Genomic DNA, 21,053 nt, shown 5'->3' on the forward strand with positions numbered 1-21,053 from the left:
AGACCTATCCCTGTCTCATGTCTTCATGGACTTTAGTCTTTGGAAAACAACTAATTCACTCAAATATGTAAATAACTGAATGTTGTTTAAAACATTGCCTCTCAAGTACTAACACCCTGGTATTTTAAGAGACTCATAATAGACTGATTTAAATGAATGGCTAACATGAAAAATATAAGCCAAGGGACCAACTTTTTGAATATTTTTGGTCCTCTCTGTCACATTTCCTAACGTATTCCCTATCTAGCAGTATGCAAGATGAACCCTCAGCCTGGCAATCCGTTGGTAGCACCAGATTGGGGATTGTATCCTCACTGATTCAGTCATATCCTCACCACCACCATCCTCCCAGCTACTCACCCCACTCTCTGCCCTGTCATGAAATTTTGAAATTGGTAGATTTTGAAATTGGTATTCTTCCAGTGCAGCCATTGATTCCCTGCTTGTTTTCTCTTCCCTCCCTGATGCCCTGATGACCCATGAAGCAGGAAGCCAAGATGATTTCACCAGGGAGTGTGGATTGATCTTCTGTGAATTTCCCAACTTAAAAATCAGCTAGGAACTACCAAAGCCTCCATCAGAATAAACTGAAGTATGTGACTTCATGGTGATTTACCAAATAATCCCCTGCCCTTCCTATTTTACTAAAGTGTCCTTGATTTATTAGAGAGATATTCAGTGGAGAAAGTCAGGTCCATTAACACAGTAGGTCAAAAGTGTTAATGTGCTCTTCAGAAAGTTTGCCCACACAGCCGCATACAAAGTGGCTGTTGTGCCAGTGATTCGTTCCACATAGATGGTTGTTCTGGACAGTGCAGTCTGAACAGAAAAGAGTCTATAAACCTGGAAATGCCCAGTGGCCTCTATTATTCTGTGTGAATGCCTACACAGGTCTAAAAGCCTGGAAGCATATTGGGTTGTGTTAAATGAATGCCAGCTCAGACTTCACTCTGTCCTTCTCAGAAGGTACTCGGTCTGCTTCACACCGAGCTTGTGGGAGTGCAGGGGCTGGGAATGCTTGCCAAATGGCCTCCTCTCATCAGGGCCTCTAATATCCAATTCATTTGTATTTGGCCCCCATGCATTAGAGCAAATTGCTAAAAATGCCATAAAAAGAGTTATTGTAGGGTTATTGAAGTTCTGATAGGTGATTGATGCCTTAATTAGGCCTGTTAATAGTCTTCATAGTGGTCTGTAGTAATAACTAAACAGTCAGGTTGGGATTTAGGGTCACTATATTGGTTTGTTGAGTGCCACTAAATGAGCTTTTCTCTTCAGAACCAAATTATGGTTTTATAGCTAACTCATAAACTTAACTCAGCTCAAATACTATTTAAAAGGCTCAGAGAGGTGCTTTATTTACCAAACTCTGAGCCACTAAGTTCTAAGCTGTAAAACTTGAATTCCAGCTATTAGAATCTTAATCTTTACTTGATAATAGCTCCTTTTTAAATAACGTCCTACATTTTATAAAAGCACAAGGTAAATTCAACTATCCTAAAGAGGAAGTTGTGAGTATACACATAGTAGCATAAAGTTACATTCACTATTTCTGTCAACTTAAAGGGAAACATTGATAAGTGCTCTCAGTGCTATGTGTTCCCGCTGGATTAAGCCTAATTCCAATCATTGTGAGAGGCACCAAAAAATATATGTAGTTTCAAAGGCTAAGAAAAACAAATTCCTTAATAGTCAAAATTTAACTTAGGAGAGTCTCTTTCACTTATTTTAAACCTATACTTTTTCTGTTACTATATTTAATTCTATATTTGACCTACGAAGACTTCAACATTCATCGCATTAACAAAAGAAGCATTTTTCCTCTTTGTATAAAAGAAGGTTAGCCTCTTTAAATTCTCATCTAAGAATAACGTACTTAAATATGCTGGTTCTATTTTTTACTTTACTCCTAAAAGGTATTTCCAATGAGACCGTACATAGGTTATATAAATTTAGCCAAACAGTACATGTGGACAGATAGGACAGGCATCACTTCCTTCATGTGGGAAAGACAGACAAAAACAGTCCATGCTTGTGTGATTCACCATGAGGATCAGTTGCAGAGTTCCTATTTTAAATCCAGAAGGCCTTGATTCCATGTGCTAAGCTTTTCCAAGACTAATTCTCATAGCATAATGATTAAGTGAGATAAACAGATAGAATTAAAAATAAAGGTTTACAAATATGGTCCCTCTCCCCCACCTTCGTGGGCTTCCTGAGACTTCAGATAAGATTGGTTGTGGGGTTCATCATACTTGTGGGGAACACAGGTGCAACTGGGGGGCTAGCATTCAGAGGCTGTGCTGGCTTCAAATGTAGACATTGAATCCAAACCAGAGATCTAGAGAAAAGGGGAGGTAGATAAATATGGAGGTAGATAAAGGACGGTTAAAAATGAAACAAAGGATTAAACTCTGCTTTAAAGCACTTATGCTTATATCCCCCTTGACATGTTATTGTAGTTATTTCTCTACTTTTCTATTTCCTTGCCTCAAAATCCTTGAGATACAAGACTGTCATCTATACCTGCCTGTTGGAAACCTAGTTCTACATTGGCCACATAGAGGTTGCTCAATAAATGTTTATGCAATGAATGAATCATTTAGTCCTTGGGAAATGTAAAAATGTACAAGTAAGTGGAACCAGATTATGAATTTAAAAGGTCCTTTAAGCCTCTCCCAGGGATCTGTCAAGAAGACTCTCCACCCTTAAGAATATTCTTATAGGTTTGGAGAATTTTGCATTCAGAAATATCAGTACCTTAGTCTCCACTTAGGTACTCTGAGGTTCGGACTTTATAAATGCTTACTCATTGTGGCCTCTTCTGTTGTCAGGAGATTTTAACTTAACTCCAGATGTGATCTTTTCCAAATACAGAATCTACTTCACAATACATCTAAGGACTCTGATTTCCAATGTTTTTATGAAACTGCCGTCCTCTGGGAAAATTAAATCCATATGTAGTCTGATTAAGAAAAAATGGTTTCTCTATTTTCTCTTTGCTGTGGTCCAAATAATTCAGCTGCTTTTTGCTGGAATTCCCTACACAATTGCCTCTCCACTTTATTTGGTGGAGGAAGCCTGATTAGCAGGAATAACTACCTTACCTCACCTCCATGTGGGGGGGAGGGGGGGAAGGGACCACTTTTGGTTAAAGCTCTTCTGGTTAAGAATTCACTCAACCTAGTGGTAGAAAAAAAGGAGGAGTTGACTGGACTTGGGGCCTGGAAAACAGCCAGGATATAAGCTGTGTCTCCCTTTCTTTTAAGAATGTATTATCTTACATTCCTGTTTATATATAGGCGTTTCATTAATCCTTGTGTCAGCCAAATGCTTTCTCCTGCTTCTCCATATAAATGGGAGAATGTGGTCCCTTCACAACTCATGAGTTTAGTTTGAATGTTAACAGAATGTAGCTACATACCATATTTAAAGCCCAGTATTTAAATCCCATATTTAAATGCTTGAGACAAAGAAACTAATTATCCCAATGGGTCAGCTATCCACCTCAATCACCTGTAACAATAGGATGACCATGGTCATGGATGACCCTACACATGGCAGAGTAGATCCTTGTCAAGTCTTAAGACATGTTATACATACTTTGTGGGATAGACCTAACTGGAACAGCTGCCTATCACAAAACATATTCCATCCAACAAAACTGGTAGTTTATCTATGGCTTAGCACTAAAAATTAGAGGCAGGGGCACCTGGGTGTCTCAGTCAGTTGAGTCTGGCTCTTGATACCGGCTCAGGTCATGATCTTGTGGTAGTGGGATCAAGCCCCATGTTGGGCTCTGTGCTGCCTGCTTAGGATTCTCTCTGTCTCACTCCCTCCACCCCTCCCCCACTCATGCACATGCATTCTCTCTCTCTCAAAATAAATAAATAGATAAATAAACATAAAAAATTAAATTTATTTTTAAAGTGTGCAACTTAGTTGGTATCACTGCCAACAGTCATCATTAAGTTCAAATATTTTTTAACACCTCTGAGAGAAATCTTGTACTTATCAGCAGTCACTCGCCTTTCCTACTTCACCTACTCCCTGACAACCATTAATCTTTTTTTTTTTTTTTTTTTGTCTCTAAAGATTTGTATTCTGATGTGTATTCTGGACATATAATATAAATTAAATCACATAATGTCTGGCCTTTTGTGTATCTGACTTCATCAAATTATCAAAATATATTCAGGGTTCATCCATGTCGTTGCATGTATCAGCACTTTGTTGCTTCATATGTTCATTATATGGGTACACCACTATTCTTTCATCATTGATGGACATTTGAGTTGCTTCCATTTTATTATTATTATTGTTGTTATTTGCTATTATGGATGAGTCTGCTATGAACATTTACATATAGGTTTGTGTGTGAACATACCTTCCACTTGTGTTGAGTGTATACGTGAGGGAGGAATTTCTGGGCCATATGGTATAATGGTTAGTTTTATGTGTCAACTACAGTATCCAATTATTCAATCAAACATTAATATAGGTATTGCTGTGGAGGTATTTTGTAGATTTGCCCAATAAAATAAGTTGACTTAAAGGAGATTATCCTTGATAATGTGAGTACTCCTCATTCAATCAGTACTTAAGAAAAACACTGAGGTTGCTATGAGAAGAAGAAATTTTGCCTGAAGACAGAAGCACCAGCCCCTGCCTGAGAGTTTACAGCCTGCCAGGTTGGCCGACTGATTCAAATTTGACAGTTTCACTATCATGAAGCAAATTTCTTTAGGTGAATATACCTGTAAGTCCAAATGGTTGTGTTTCTCTGGAGAAAACAGACATATTCAGATTTTTGTATTGAGAATGGTTTTGAGGAACAGATATTAAGGATGAGTTTTCTGCATTGGTTCTGAGTTTTTTGGAATTGATTATCTAATCTGACTATATTTCAAGGTACTAATGACTATTTCCAGTGGTAAAAAGAACACGAGTAGTCCATGTGGCAATGGAAATTTGCAAAATATCACAGTATGATATTCTGGATGACTATGTGTTTGGTACTGTAGGGCATTTTTGTCAAATGAAGGAGTAGAATGAGATTGAATGGTTATTCCTAACTAATGGAGAAAGTGAGGGACATAAAGGATAGATCTGGACTTAAGTTTTCTAGCTTAAGCTTTACATAAATGACCTAAAAACACCCGTGTGTGTCCTGAAAGAAACACTTATCTCCTGCAGCTGTAGAGGTGATATTTCTGAAAAGCACACCCAGACACTTACCTTAAGAGTGACTGAATCACAACATGAACTGAATTCCTAACTTCTCAGGATTCCCATTAAAGTGAGGATATTGATTGGGAGAAAAATGAGATCTTGAAAATTAAAATAGGAGCATGTAAAGAAGGTCTCAATGAAGCTGGAGATACAAAACCCGTACATTCTACTGAGTCTTATTTGACAGTATTCTAGCACCCCTTTCTGAGGAGTTTAACCCCTGTCAAGAGGAGTTTAACTCAGATTTGCCTGAAGAAACTCTGGTGATCTTCTCTGTGGAAATGCCTTACAAGATACTGTTCTCTCTACCCTTCTTTTCTCCAATACCTATAACTGCTCTTATGTTCCAGCAGGTGGCCCAGAAGGGTAAGGTTAATGTGTGAACTACAGGGAGATGGGCTACCCATGAAAAGAACTGTCAGATTTTCCTAATATATATGGAAAGAAATCTGGGGAATAATTAATATCAAATGTGCAGGGTAATAGTGGAAAAGGAAAAAAAAAATGGATTAGTCCAAAGAAATTCATATAGAACCACTAAGCAGAGAATCTGGATTCAGTGTTGCAGCTGAAGGGGTTAGAATGGGCTCTGACAAGTTGATTGGTTGGTTGGGTGAAACATGGCCGGGAAGATGACCTACACTAAATAAAGTTGAAATGAGAAAACAGTCTTGGAATACTGTAGGAGAGATCCAAAGATGTGGGGAGACTGGAATAGTAGAGTGGATTTATCATGTCTGGGAATACTGTAGGAGAGATCCAAAAGCTTAAGGAGATTGGAATGGTAGAGTGGATTTATCATGTAAGACCTGGTCACTCATTGTGGAAGGGTCCACGGGACACATCTTTCCCCATTATTATGAAAAGTAAATTTGTGAGAGATACCCCAGCTTCCTTGAAGACTGCTATAATTGTTCTTCTCTGTAGGTCTGAAATTAGAGTGGGAAATGTTGCCACTGAAGTGGGATTATTAAATGCAGTGAGAGATTGTTAGATGCCAGTGGCAGTAGTTCATTGCCAAAGACATTTAAATACCAAAGGCAGACATGATGGCTTTAAAAGACAGAAAGTCAAACAACAATCAAAAGAGTCTGACTCACAGAGACAACAAAAATATTGTTCAGTTTATCATGATGTTCCTGGAAGAAAAATAGATGTATAATTTACTGAAATTCTTGCTTGATCTTTGTAAGCAGAAAACTTCTAGGTCAAGTGAACAGAAGTCTAACTTGAATCACCAAAACAGTCACAGACTCTCAGTCAGTTCCTACACTGGATCTAGTTTATAGACCTAAAGCCCCTTCAGTGAAAAGGGAGGCTGAGTCTACTTAAGGAAGAACCCTACTTCCTTAAAATTAATATTGATGATTTATTAAAGCTGTCATACGGATAATCTTCCAGCATTCTCCAAAGGGGAAATAGGAAAAGAAGAAATTGTCTCCCTTTTTTGGGATCACTGGACACTACCTCTGAATTGACACTAATTTCAGGAGATCCAAAATATAAGTGTGATCTACCAATCAGAGTAGACATTTATGGAGATTAGATGATCAATGGAGTTTTAGCTCATATCTGTTTCATAGTGGGTATAGTTGGTTGTTGAACCTATTATTTGGTTATTTCCACAGTCACTGTATGCAAAATAGACATAGATGTACTCAGCACCTGGCAGAATTCTTGTATTATTCATAGTAGCCTCTTCGATACTGTGTATTTCTGTGGTATCAGCTGTAATGTCTCCTTTTTCTGATTTTATTTACTTGAGTCATCTGTTTTTTGTTAATCTAGCTAAAGATTTACCACTTTTGGTTATCATTCAAAAAAATGTTAGATTTGAACTTTTTTTCTTTCTTTCTTTCTTTTTTTTTTGTCTCTATATTGTGCATTTCTGCTCTGATCTTTGTTATTTCTTTCCTTGTGCCAAATTTGGGCTAATGTGTTTTTTTTCTGTTTCCTTGAGGTGTAAAGTTAGATTGTTTGAGATCTTTCTTTTTCCTTAATATCGATGTTTATTGCTGTAAACTTCTCTCTTAGAACTACTTTTGTTGCATTCCATAAATTTTGGTATATTGTGTTTCCCTTTTTATTCGTCTCAAATATTTTTTGGTTTTCCTTTTGATTTTTTCTTTAATCTATTGGTTGTTCAGGGGTGTGTGTGTGTGTTTATGTGTATGTGTGTTTTAATTTTCACATATTGGTGAGTTTTCCTCCTGTTACTGATTTATAGTTTCTTGCTGTTTGATTTAAAAAGATAATTTTTTTAATTTAATTTTTAGTTTTATTTTTTTCTTAAGTTTTTATTTAAATTCCAGTTAACATACAGTGTAATATTATTTGCAGGTGTACAATGTAGTGATTAAAAAACACTTGATGCAGGGCACCTGGCTGACTCAGTTGGTTAAGCGTCTGACTTCTGCTCAGGTCATAATCTCATGGTTCATGAGTTTGAGCCCTGTGTGGGGTTCTGTGCTGACAGTTCAGAGCCTGGAGCCTGCTTTGCATCCTGTGTCTCCGTCTCTGCTCCTCTCCAACTTGTGCTCTGTCTCTCTCTCTCAAAAATAAAAGACATACTAAAAAATTAAAAAAAAAATACTTGATATGATTTCAGTCTTCTTAAATTTGTTAATATTTGTTTTGTGGCCTTACACATGACCTTCTAGAGAATTTTCTGTCTGCACTTAAGGATGTATATTCTGCTGCTGTGAAATAGAATGTTCTCAATGTCTATTTAGTCCATCTGGTCTAAAGTGTAGTTCAATTCCAATGTTTTCCTATTGATATTCTCTCTGGATGATGTAGCCATTGTTGAAAAATGGGTTTGGAAGCTCTCTATTATTGTATCACTGTCTCTTTCTTTAGTTCTGTTAATTTTTTACTTATATTATTCAGGTATTCTACTTGGATGCATATTTATTTACATTTGTAAATAAAGATACATATATATGTATATACATATACACACATATATTTATCTTTACATAATAATTTTTCTTGTCTTTTCATAGATTTTGACTTAATGCCTGTTTTGTCTGCTATCAGTGTAGCTACCCCTGCTCTCTTTTGGTGTCGACTTGCGTGGTTTTTTTGTGTCCTTAAAGCTAAAGTGAGTTTCTTCTAAGCAGCATGTATATATGCAGCATGGAGTTGGGTTTTCGTTTTTTATCCAACTGGCCACTTGGACTGCAGAATTTAATCCTTTTGCAAGTAAACAATTATTGATAGGTAAGAACTTACTATTGCCATTTTGTTACTTTTTTTGTTTTTGTTTGTTTTTTTAATTCATTAGGGGTTCTTTTGTTCCTCTCTTGCTGTCTTCCTTTTGATTTGATAATTTTTGGAGTCCTTCCAAAATTTTGGAATTTGATTCCTTTCTTTTTTTCTTTTGTGTCTACTATAAATTTTTGCTTTGTAGTTATGAAGCTTAAAAAAATCTTAATGTTATAATAGTCTGTTTTAAACTATTAACAACAGTGTCAATGGTATACAAAAACTACATTTTTTGCTCCCAACATTTTGTTTTTTTAATATTTATTTATTTTTGAGAGAGACAGAGAGAGAGTGTGAGCGGGGGAGGGGAAGAGAGAGGTGGAGACAGAATCTGAAACAGGCTCCAAGCTCTGAGCTGTCAGTACAGAGCCCAATGCGGGGCTTGAACCCAAGAACCTCGAGATCATGACCTGAGTGGAAGTCGGTCACTCAACTGGCCGAGCCACCCAGGTGCCCAAACATTTTGTTTCTGATGTCATAATATATACCTTTTTATATTGTATGACCATTAACAAAAGTTGCTATTGTTATTTTTAATCATTTTGTCTTTGAGTTTTTCCACTAGATTTAAAAGTAATTTATATAACACCATTACAATATTAGAATATTCTGAATTTGTATATATATCTACTTGTACTATTATTATATATTCGTATATTTTCAGGTTACTAACTAGCTTGCAATTGTAGGGTTCTTATAGATATTCCTTAGCAGGGTGAGGACTTTTTCTTTGATTCCTTTTAACAAGAATTTTTATCATAAATGGGTATTGGATTTTTAAATTGTTTTTCTCTATTAATTAACATAATTGTTTTTTTTCTTTTTTTTAGCTTTTTGATATGGTGCATTATATTGTGTGATTTTGAAATATTTAACAATCCTTGAAACCTGGAATTATCTTATTTGATCATGGTATATAACTCTTTATGAACATTTGGATTCTGTTTACTAATGTGTTATTTAGGTATTTTGTACCTAGATTCATGAGAATTATTGGTCTGTAGTCTATTTGCTGTGGATGGCAGGGGGAGACTGCATTTGTTTACATTTGGTACCAGGGTAATAATAGTCTTATAAAATGAGTTGGGCTATGTTCCCTCACTTTCTGTTTCCTGGAAGAGGTTGTATAAATTTAGTTAAATTTTTCTTTAAATGTCTGGTAGAATTGTCTGGTGAAACCAACTGTGCTTGGAGATTTATGATTTGGAAGCCTTTTAATTATGAATTTAATTTTTCTGATTTATATAGGGCCCTTTAGATAGTTTATTTCATGTTGTTCTGAGTCTTGGTAGTTTATGGTTTTTGAGGAATTGATCTATTTCTTCTAACTGGTCAAATTTATGAGTGCAAAGTTGTGTGAAGTATTCTCCTGTTACCTTTTTAATGGTTGAAGATCTCTAGTGATATTCTCCATTTTATTCCTGATAGTGGCAATTTTTGTCTTTTCTGTTTTTATATCTGTCAGTCTGGTTAGAAATTTATCACTTTTACTGATTTATTTCAAAGGACCCGCTTTTTGTTTTATTGATTTTTTTCTCTGTTTCACTATTTGAATTTTGTTGACTTCTATTCTTTATTAGTTCCTTCCTTGTGCTGGTGTTGACTTTATTTTTCTTTTTCTACTGTCTTGTGGGAGGGAATAAGCTTATTCATTTGATGACTTTCCTTGTTTCTAATGTAAGCATTTGTTTTCATAATTTTTTTTCTCATCACTATTTTAGGTTTTGCTATACTTCTTTATTCTTTCCTATTCAGTTTTTCTGTTTTTAAATCTCCTTTGAGGCCTATTTAGGCCTCATTAGGATTTAGGATTTAGGATTATTTAGAAATCTGTTTTTTTTTTAATTTTAATTCCTACATTCTTATATTTTCCTGTTTTTATTTTATTATTGATTTCTAGTTTTATTCTGTTATGGCTAGAGAACAGAGTATGTAAGATTTAAATTCCTTTGAATTTGTTGATTTTTTTTAAAAAATGATTCAGGATATAGTCTATCTTGGTGAATATTCCATGGGTACTTGAAAAAAAATTTGTATTTTGCGGTTACTGGTTGGTGTGTTTTTATACATGTCAGTTAGATTCTGTTTGTTGACTCTTTTGCTGTTTTTTTGTCTAACAGTTCTGTCATTTGCTAAGAGGTTGGTGTTGAAGTCCCCAATTATAATCATGCCAATTTTTCATTATAGCATTATCTGTCATCACTTCATGTATTTTGAGTCTCCATTGTTGGGTACATACACACTTAGGGTTGTTGTATTTTCTTGGTGGGGAGGATTAATCCATTAGTCTTATATAATTCATCTTTTAGTCTCTAGGAATTTTTCTTAAGATTTCCTATTGTTAAGTAATCTCTACATCCAACATGGGGCTTGAACTCACAACCCTGAGGTCAAGAGTCCTACACTCTACCAACTAAGCCAGCCAGGTGCCCCTTAAATAATGGTATTTTCTCTGGAGATTACTTTGTCTGCTATTGATATGGCTCCCCCTTGCCTTTTTTGATTAATGTTTGCATGTATATCTTTTTAAAAAAAAATTATGTTGATTTATTTTTGAGAGAGAGAGAGAGAGAGAGAGAGAGAGAGAGAGAGAGAGAGAGAGACAGGCAGAGCATGAGCAGGGGAGGGGCAGAGAGAAAGGGAGACACAGAATCTGAAGCAGGCTCCAGGCTCTGAGCTGTCATCACAGAGCCCAGCTCGGGGCTCGAACCCATGAACTGTGAGATCATGACCTGAGCCAAGTTGAAAGCTTAACCGAATCGCCCAGGCGCCCCTGTATGTATATCTTTTAACTATCCTTCTATATTCAGTATACCTATGTCTTTGAATTTGAAGTGACTTTCTTGTAAACAGTATATAGTCATGTCATGTTTTATTTATCACCTTTGCCAATTTTTGTCTTTTAATTGATGTATTTGGACCATTTACTTTATGGATAATTACTGTTATGTTACAGCTTAAGTCTGCCACTTGATTATTTGTTTCTCTGGTTCTTCTTCCCCTTTCTCTTGCCCTTCTTTGGGCAGCTTGTATTGTCCAAACTGGGTAAATTTTAACTGTTTTTAGGTATATACCTTTGTGTAATTTTTGTGGTGATTGCCATGTGTATTGTAATATACATATGACTTATAATAGTCCTCTGGTAGTAACATTTTGAAGGATATATGGAAATGGCATTTCCACTTAGGTCCTTTTACCTTCTCAACTTTTAAGTATCATTGTCTTGGGTATCACATATTATTTTGTTTCAATCATCAAATGTAATTTATAAAATTTATAAGGAATAGGACAGCCTATTGTATGTTCCTGTATCTCTGTTCTTCTGATTTTTGTTCTTCCTTCGTTTTGTCCTAAGATTCCTTCCATTATCATTTTTTTTTTTTTAAGAATGTCTATTAGCCAGTTTTTAGGGACAAATCTACCTACTAATAACAAACTCATTTTTGTTTTCATTCTTTGGACAATGTTGTTGTTTTTTTCCATTTTCATTACTTTTCGTTACTGAAGTATAGCTTTACTAGTTAAAGAATTTGCAGGTGACAGTTGTTTTCTTTCAGCACTTAACGAATATCAGTTCAGTTTTCCCTGGCCCCCATTATTTTATATGAGAAATGCACTGTCATTTGAATTTGTGTTCTATGGATAATGTGTTGCTTATCTCTGGTAACTTTTGAGATTTTCCATTATCTTTAAGTTTTCTTTTCTTTATGTTTTTTTGGGGGGTGGAGGCAAAGAAAGAGAGAGAAAGCATGCAGAGGAGGGGCAGGGAGAGACAGAGAAAGAGAATCCCAAGCAGGCTCCATATTTGGCACAGAGCCTGACACAAGGCTCCATCCTACAGACCATGGGCTCAAGACTGGAGCCCAAATCAAGAGTTGGATGTTTAACCAACTGAGCCACCCAGGTGCCCCTAAGTTTTCAAAAGTTTAGTTCTAATGTATGTTGGCAAAGGTTTCTTTCAGTTTATCTTGATTAGTGGTTAGTCAGCTCCTGGGATTTATAGGTTTTGTCTTTCACCAAATTTGGAGAGTTTTGTATTATTTCTTCAAATCAATCACCTCCAATCTCTTTTGTATATCATGAAAATATGAACGTTGATGGGGCGCCTGGGTAGCTCAGTGGGTTGAGCGACCGACTTTGGCTCAGGTCATGATCTCACGTTTGTGAGTTTGAGCCCCGCGTTGGGCTCTGTGCTGACAGCTCAGAGCCTGGAGCCTGCTTCTGATTCTGTGTCTCCCTTTCTCTCTGTCCCTCCCCCACTCATGCTCTGTCTCTCTCTGTCTCAGAAATAAATAAACATAAAAAAAGTGTTTATTAAAAAAAATATGAACGTTGGACCTTTTGTTTTTATACCACAAGTCCTTGAGTCTTCTGTTTATTTTTTTTTCCAGACTTTTTTTCTCTGTGATATTCAGATTGGGTGAATCCTATGGTTTCATTTTCAAGTTAATTTAATCTATCTTTTGTCACCTCTATTACTGAGGCCATCCAGTGAGTTTTCTTTCTATCTTGTATTTTTCAGTTCCAAAATCAATATTTGGTTCTTTTTTTTAAACTTTGTTTATTTTGAGAGAGAGAATGCAAGCAAGGGAGGGGCAGAGTGGGAGAGAGAATCCCAAGAAGGCTCCTCACTGTTAGCACAGAGCCCAATGCGAGGCTTGATCTCACAAACCATAAGATCATGACCTGAACTGAAATCAAGAATCAGATGCTTAATTGACTGAGCCATCCAGGAGCCCCTAGTTGGTTCTTTTTGTAAAATTAATTTCTACTTCTTTGTAGAGGAGATATATATAGTTGTTTAAAAAGAATTGTTAATTGTTGAAACATTTTTATTATGGCTATTAAAAATCCTTGTCAGATAATTCCAATATTTGATTCACCTCGGTGTTCATATCAGTTGATTGTCTTTTCATATTCAAGTTGTGATTTTCTTGGTTCTTGGTATAACAGATGTTGTTTTTGTTTTTCATTTATCCTGGACATTTTATCTATTATGTTAGGAGATTGGATATTATGTAAGTCTTTCATTTTAGCAGTATTCACCTGTTGAGGTGTAACATGTGGGTGTTGGTCTATTTTTGTGGGCTGTGGTTCCAGTATCAGTTTAATTTTAAGAGCCTTTGTAGTGGGGCGCCTGGGTGGCGCAGTCGGTTGGGCGTCCGACTTCAGCCAGGTCACGATCTCGCGGTCCGTGAGTTCGAGCCCCGCGTCCGGCTCTGGGCTGATGGCTCAGAGCCTGGAGCCTGTTTCCGATTCTGTGTCTCCCTCTCTCTCTGCCCCTCCCCCGTTCATGCTCTGTCTCTCTCTGTCCCAAAAATAAATAAACGTTGAAAAAAAAAATTAAAAAAAAAAAAATAAGAGCCTTTGTAGTGTTATTTTGTCTGCTTGGTTAATCTACTGCCACTGGGGTTCCCACTAGTTCCTGCTGGTTTCCCCAGATCTGACTGCAGGCTGTCTCTCAGTGAAGGAGTGACTGTAGTAGAATCTGTTCACTGTCCACTCCTCTTCTTCTCCCCTACTGCTCTGATGTTTCCTGGGGGGGGGGGGGGGGGGGGGGGAGGAGAGTCTCTGACCCACAGAGACAAAGAGGCTTCCAAAACCAGGACACTCTTTCCAGCTAGTTGTCTCCTACCTACTCCATCTGTCCCCTGTTTACATCAGCATCTCTTAGAGGAAAGGAAAAAGTCTCAGACTCAGCAAGGGAGAAGGCCTCCACTGGTAGCTTACTGCTGGCAGGGATCCCAAATAATTCTCCTTGTTGGTGGTGTTGTGCAGCTCAAATGATGTCGTCAGAAGGACGCCCTTCTATCTGGGGGAAGAAGGAGCTGCTTTTTGTCGCTAGCTCAGACATGCTGGGTTTGGGTGGACTTCCTCTGTTGGGTGGGGAGATACAAGATACTATTCTACTGCGCCGTTCCTCTCATTCTGGGATCCCAAACCAGACCACATTCTTCTTACCACCTCTCAGAGTTCTCTTTTGTTGTTTCTTGAGTCATTTCCGGGATTTTCCGTTGTGCTTAGCAGAGAGGGGCAGGGAAAACAGATCCACATCATTTTGCCCCTATCAGATGTCTCTAGATATCATTCTAATAAACTGAGGGAAAGAAGACAAATCTCACATTCAGTGTAAGCCAATGCAATGTAAAGAAGTTAGGAGATTTTTTTTATTTTTATTTTTTTTTATTTTTAGTGTATGGTAGACTATTATTCCTGAGATACATTTATTAAGTTTTCCATATATTGGAAACCTAATGTGGTTTACAAATGGCTCAGATTTCAAGATTTCCATTACAATGATGATGTGGGCTCTGGAAACATAGAAGAGAAATTTGTGTTGTTACTCTGCCCAAGGAATGTTGTCACTCTCATGCCAGAACTTAAGGTCTTTCAGTAATATAGAAATTGGAATAAAAGAAGAATGATGAGGTGACTTTTAATGAATAATTGCACATTTGGTAAGGTATTGGAGAAGGAGGTTGAAGCCATGCCAACACTCCTAACTTGGAGGGTAAAAACAAGCCAAAGGAGAAGAAATAAATGCGTGTGATAAGGAAGCTGCCAGGTGCAGAGCCCCCTGCAGCAAGGCAGAGTACTGGTCACCAGTTTTTTATGTGGTAGATTTTCAGAAGGCCAAGCAGTGGAAAATATCTCCACAACTGTTAGCATAGTCGGGGGCCACACCTGATGGCCACAATAAACAAGCTTGACTTTTGAATGAGCTAACGTCGGGGGAAAAAAACCTCTTTAGGTTCATGGGAAGCCACCTCAAGCCCAAAGAAAGTCCCTACCGTGAAAAATCAGAAAGTTTATCTGAAGTAGTTTCTCTATAGAATCAAGAAAATAATTAGGCTATTACTGAGTTGTGTATTCACACATACCACAAAGCACATAAAAAATTGATTGTGCAGTCATGAAGAAGTAATAGAATGAGATTTCTAGAAATGAATGGAGGTTACAAATATTGCTAAGTAAGATGAACAACAGCTTGGATTGTGCAGAAAATCAAATAATGACTATAGACTCTGGATTCTGAAGGCCTGAGGTGCGTGTATTTGCTCCAACACTCACATGCTGATTGATGTGGAAGGAAGAAGGGCAGGCAGAAAAGGACAGAGAGGAGAGGCGAGGCAGAGAAATGGATACAGATATAATTATGGTATAGACCTTACAGGGCTGAGAGAAGTTTTGTTTTGTTCGTAGTTTTCTTTTCTTTTTCTCCTTCTATAAAATGGAATAACCCTAATGGTTTGTTAAATTAGGGCAAAGAAACTAACTGAAAATGTAAGAGCAGGAAGAGGACATCCTAGAATAAATAGTAACAGGAGGAGGTCTGGAAGAAAGGCCACATGAACAGGGATTCTTTACTGAAATAATAAAGGAGAAGGATTTTGTGTCACTCAGGGTCTCATCAGGAAAAGAGAAACTAGTTTAAGAGTTCACAGCAGATGCTGTTATGGCAGGAGTTGGTTGTACCCATAATGGAGGAATTAAGGAGCAAAATGGACAGTGAGATCACAGTAGTAACAGACTAGCAACAGCAGGAAACACCCTGCTCTCAGGCAGGGGCCCGAGTGAGAATGTGATGTACCAGAGCCCACACACCATATACTACAAGCTGGAATGGTTGCAAGCCTGCCTGATGGGAGCTGGAGGAAGTGAGGAGAGGCGACCACTGAAAAGAAAATGCCCGAATCCCCATAATATTTTGGAGCAAATAATGGCAATATGGGCTGTGTTTAGCATTGGCTAAGTGATGGGAGGATTCAAGGATGCTAATGAGGATGCTGTTAAAAATTTGTCAGTATTTATTCAGACCACATAGAGAGTTGGGTGATTTAAAAAAAAAAAATGGAAGGGGGGAAAAAAAAGGAAGAGAAAGAGAAATAACAATGTGTCTGTCACATCAAATGTGACGTTGGGTATAGTTTGCCGAAGTGGCTCAGATAGGAATCAGATTGCTAGAGGTTCAGGTAGATATAGTTTGTAACGTATGGGCTGCAGATGACCACCAATTGAGCCAGAAATTAGAAATGAATGCAAGAAGAGAGTAAGAGAGTAATCGGGAGTAGTTATAACAAAGTGAGTGAATTTTTTTTCAATATAGTAAAAGTTATGCCCACATTCAGAAAATTAAAGGAAATGGCAAATTTCCATTGACAGGTATTTAAGAGAACCTTATATAATTTTGTTTAAAAAGTGGTTTCAGTCACCTGTTTACATACCCTTCATTTTGATTCAGATGATTTTATTTCTTTATTTATTTTGAGAGAGAGAGAGAGAGAAGAGAGAGAGCAGGGGAGGGACAGAAAGAGAGCGAGAACCCCAAGCAGGCTTTATTTACACTGTCCTACATAACCCGATGTGGGGGCTCAATCTCACAAACTGTGAGATCATGATCTGAGCCAAAACCGAGTCGGGTGCTTACTGAGTCAGATGCTCACCACTGAGCCACACAGGTGCCCCCGATTCAGCTGATTTTAAATGCTAACATTGAATGAGTAGGATTGAAATCAAGATATTTATAAGATCTTATAGAAATTTTGCAGGTATAGGGGCGCTGTCAGCACAACCTGCTTGGGATTCTCTTTCTTCCTCTCTCTGCCCCTCTCCTGCTTGCACACTCTGTCTCTCTCCCAAAAATAAATAAACTTAAAAAAAAAATTTGGAGGTGTAGCCTTAGCAACTGTATCTCCAAACATCCCAACAAGAGCCTCATGTTAATCCCTGGGAACATTTCCAAGCACAGTCTTACAATAGCAGTTGTGAAAACTGGGAGACAAGATTGTATACTCACAATGAGGGCAGTGTGTTGTCAGAGAGGATAAAAGCAAATGATGTACAGGTGACTTTAGCATAGACAACTATGTGCTTACATCTGGGAAGTATTCCAAAGGACAGATCCTGAAAAGACACCAAGCCCTGGCAATGGACTGGGCAGATAATCATGCACGCTCTGTGATTCTATACCACTTACAATTTAGAGCAACTCAAGGAAGAAAACTCTAACAAGGAAACCACTGCAATAATTGAGCCATAATTATTAGCATTTTAAAGAGAACATTAAAATTAAACTCAATGTACTGTATCTGTTCTCTTTAAAAATGGGGCACCCTGTGGAGAGAAAGAACTCTGAGTAAAAAGTCATCCCAATTATAATGAAAATAAAGTAATATTGGAAATCTGGAGGTCAGGCGAGGTGTGGTAAGGTCATCTTCAGCATTTTGATTTATTTCAGAAGACTTGGCTATTTCTTGCCCACTCACAGCATTTGGAAAGAGTTAGTCCTATTTAGATTTCGTGGGATGCATTCTGTGTTAGTCTGCTTGGGCTGCCATAACAGATTACCCTAGACTGGATGACTTCAACAGCAAACATTTGTTTCCCACAGTTCTGGGGGCTAGAAGTCCAAGATCAAGGTACCAGTTAATCCGGTTCCTGGTGAGAGCTTTCTTCCTGACTCATGTGGATGTCCTCCTTCTCACTGTGTCCTCACATGTCAGAGACAGAGAGAAAGAGAGAGACAGAGAGAGACAGAGGCAGAGAGAGAGAGCTTCTTATAAGGTCATGAATTCTATCAGATTAGGAGCCCATCCTTATGATCCTACTTAACTACAGCCTAAAAGCCGTATCTCTAAATTGGATGTTAGAGCTTCAATATACCAATTTTGGGGTGACACAGTTAATCCTATGGCACATTCTAATAGTTTATTTGAGTCGGAGTCCTCAGCATGGTCTGTAAAGCCCAGGATGTGTGGCCTGGGCCCTAGGCTGATTCTCTAACATTTCTGTCCATTCTATATAAGCATCCTAAGCACTGGCTATTTCTTAAAATGCTAGATATAGTCTCTAGTCTCCTCCTGGGGCCTTTATATGCAGTGCTTTCTCAGCCTGCTGACATACTACTTTCTGTGCTTGGCTTCCACTCTTCAGTCAGATCTCTGCTCAAATGTTGCCGCTTTCAATCTTTAGGTACTTATTGTTTACTTTCATCAATAGATTGTAAATTCAGTGAGGAGACGCACTGTTTTGTTACTGTTTATTGTACAGTAAATAGTAAATAAATGTTTGTTGAATGAATAAATGAATCTAGAACCAAGTCAAGAAAGTAAAAAGCTTGTGAACCAACTCTATTTTAATTACATGCCAAAGAGGAATGAGTGTCTAGACTTCTTCTCATTTGTGTATAAGTAAAAGTCCCTTGGACCTGAGAGCCACTCATGAAGAAGGGTATGCCCTTCTCTCTCTCAATCAATCTCTCTCTCTCTCTCTCTCTCTCTCTCTCGCCTTTCCAGCACACATTCATGAGTACACATATCTAACGCCTTTTTAGATTTCTGATATAATCAGTGTCATGGGAGTCCACATTACTACTCACTTACATCTCCAGTTTGGAGTATGCTCTCCCAAAAGCTTTATGAAATGGCAGTATTAAAGGGGTCTCTCAAAGGGGGTGAACCCTTATAGTCTCATTTTGGGAAATCCAAAATTAATTATACCAAACAGATAAAACAAGAACAACGACAACAAAAAACAACTCAATAATCTTTGTTGTAAAAAGCACGATTTGACTCTGGCTACTTTGAAAACACAGTTTGCTGGAAACCTGTCAGCAAAGCTGAATCCACAGATGATCCCTCCTCACCTCTTTGCATGGTATTGACATTCCTGGTAACAGCAGGGAGCAAAAAGCACAATCAGGGTAGCCGGGTGGCACATTTATAGAAGCCTATGGCAATTTATATAAGCCACTGTTCCAGAGGAATGGCTCTATCTTCTCCCAGTCCTGTCATTCCTTCCTGTGCTGAGATGGCCACCAGGAAGAACATGAGGCCGTGTACACAGGTGACACTATGCTATTTATGGTCTCCGAATGCAGTAACCACTCTTAACTTGCAAACTCAGCATACTTCCTTTTATTTACAATCTGTCACTTCTTGCTTCTCCATTCCTCAAAACAAACAAGCTTTCACAATTTCCTAGACCTCCATAATCATGAAATATAGGCAAGTCAACCCAAAATGCTGTTTATATCGGTTGCATGTGGCATTTCTTTTTATAATATATTTGGCATGATAAGGCAGTTATAAAAATGCATACTTGCAGTATCCTTTTTCCGTTTAACCAGGTTTGAATCCATTTGAATATAAGTGAGACATCTTATTTATCTTACATCTGTCAGCCAGCTATGTAAACTCATTTATTTTCCTATTAGCCAAAGCAATTTCAATAGAGCATTTAAAATTATCCAAGTAACTTATGTCCATATGATCACCTCACATAATATAACCAGCTTTCTAACAAATGATACTAACTTTTTAACTTACATGATGACGTATAAGTTTCACTAAAAATTACCATCAATTTTTATATAAAATGTTTTCTTATGCATTTTATCTGATGTTATGAAGGATATTGCAGCATGCAAGGGAAGCAGAGAGACTGAACTTGGAAATGCCAGGAACCTAAAATGTCGCAGAATGTTATAAGAGGAAGGAATGGCATGGCCAGGAAGTCACCACATTGGTGACTTCAGTGTTAGTCCCAGCATATTTATCAACAGAACTTTTTTTTACATTTACAAAAGTATCCCAGTTTGAATATTATATTATTGCTCTCGTAATGACATCAAGAGATATCAAGCTATTGAACTATTCATTAACTGGGCCAATTCCCCAAGATGAAAGAGCTATATGGGGGTGGTGAGGTGATTCATAACATCTTACTGACTTGTTAAAATAAGCCTGAGTGTAACTTATGAATCTGCTCATTCTTTCTTCTGCATTTTCTTTTGGGGAGAAACACACAGAGGGTAGGAACCCTTGGAAACTGAAGTTGAAATTTTACCTGAGACTCACTGGGAAGGAATTTGTGTACACCTCCTAGGATATGACTGATAAAATGTGTGAACAGAGAAAGGTTTAAAACCACTGCAAACTACAAAATTGAATGCAGGAAATTCCATGACGCTGAAAAAATGCCCTGGAAAACTGAATGAATAAGACATCTATAACTGGCCTCTCTAGTGATCAAAACCTTAATCTAAAGAAAGTGTTTTTTCATCTATATGGACATAACATTGCTTCCATTGATGAAATGATCCAAACCAAGGAAATATTTTCTTTTGTGCTCCCACACAAATTCAGGGAAAGGTAACAGAAGCCTGACCAGCTGCTGCTTCCCCCTCTTAGTTTAGCTTCAGAATGAGAACTACTGCTTCAGATCTGAGCCAGGAGACTTCAGTTATTAGGTTTAGTTTCGCTATTGTTGTCATCATCCTGCAAGAAATGGTAATTTGCGTTCTGCAGATCCTTGAGAAAGAAATACTCATGTGTATTGCCTGAGTTCACTGTGAACAACTCTCTAGGCAGAAGTGAGATAAAACTGAAACAAATTAGTTCGACAACAGGAAAATATGTACAATGGAAAGGATAATTATTTCTTTTTTTTCTTTCTAGTATTCCATTAGTTAGGATTGTTATCTTTTGTGTTAAATTTCAGATTTTTCTACCAAGGCAAGAGAGTGTTCTGCACATAAAATAGAAAAAAAAAAA

This window comes from Panthera uncia, assembly GCF_023721935.1.
Source record: "Panthera uncia isolate 11264 chromosome C1 unlocalized genomic scaffold, Puncia_PCG_1.0 HiC_scaffold_3, whole genome shotgun sequence".
NCBI lineage: Eukaryota > Metazoa > Chordata > Mammalia > Carnivora > Felidae > Panthera > Panthera uncia.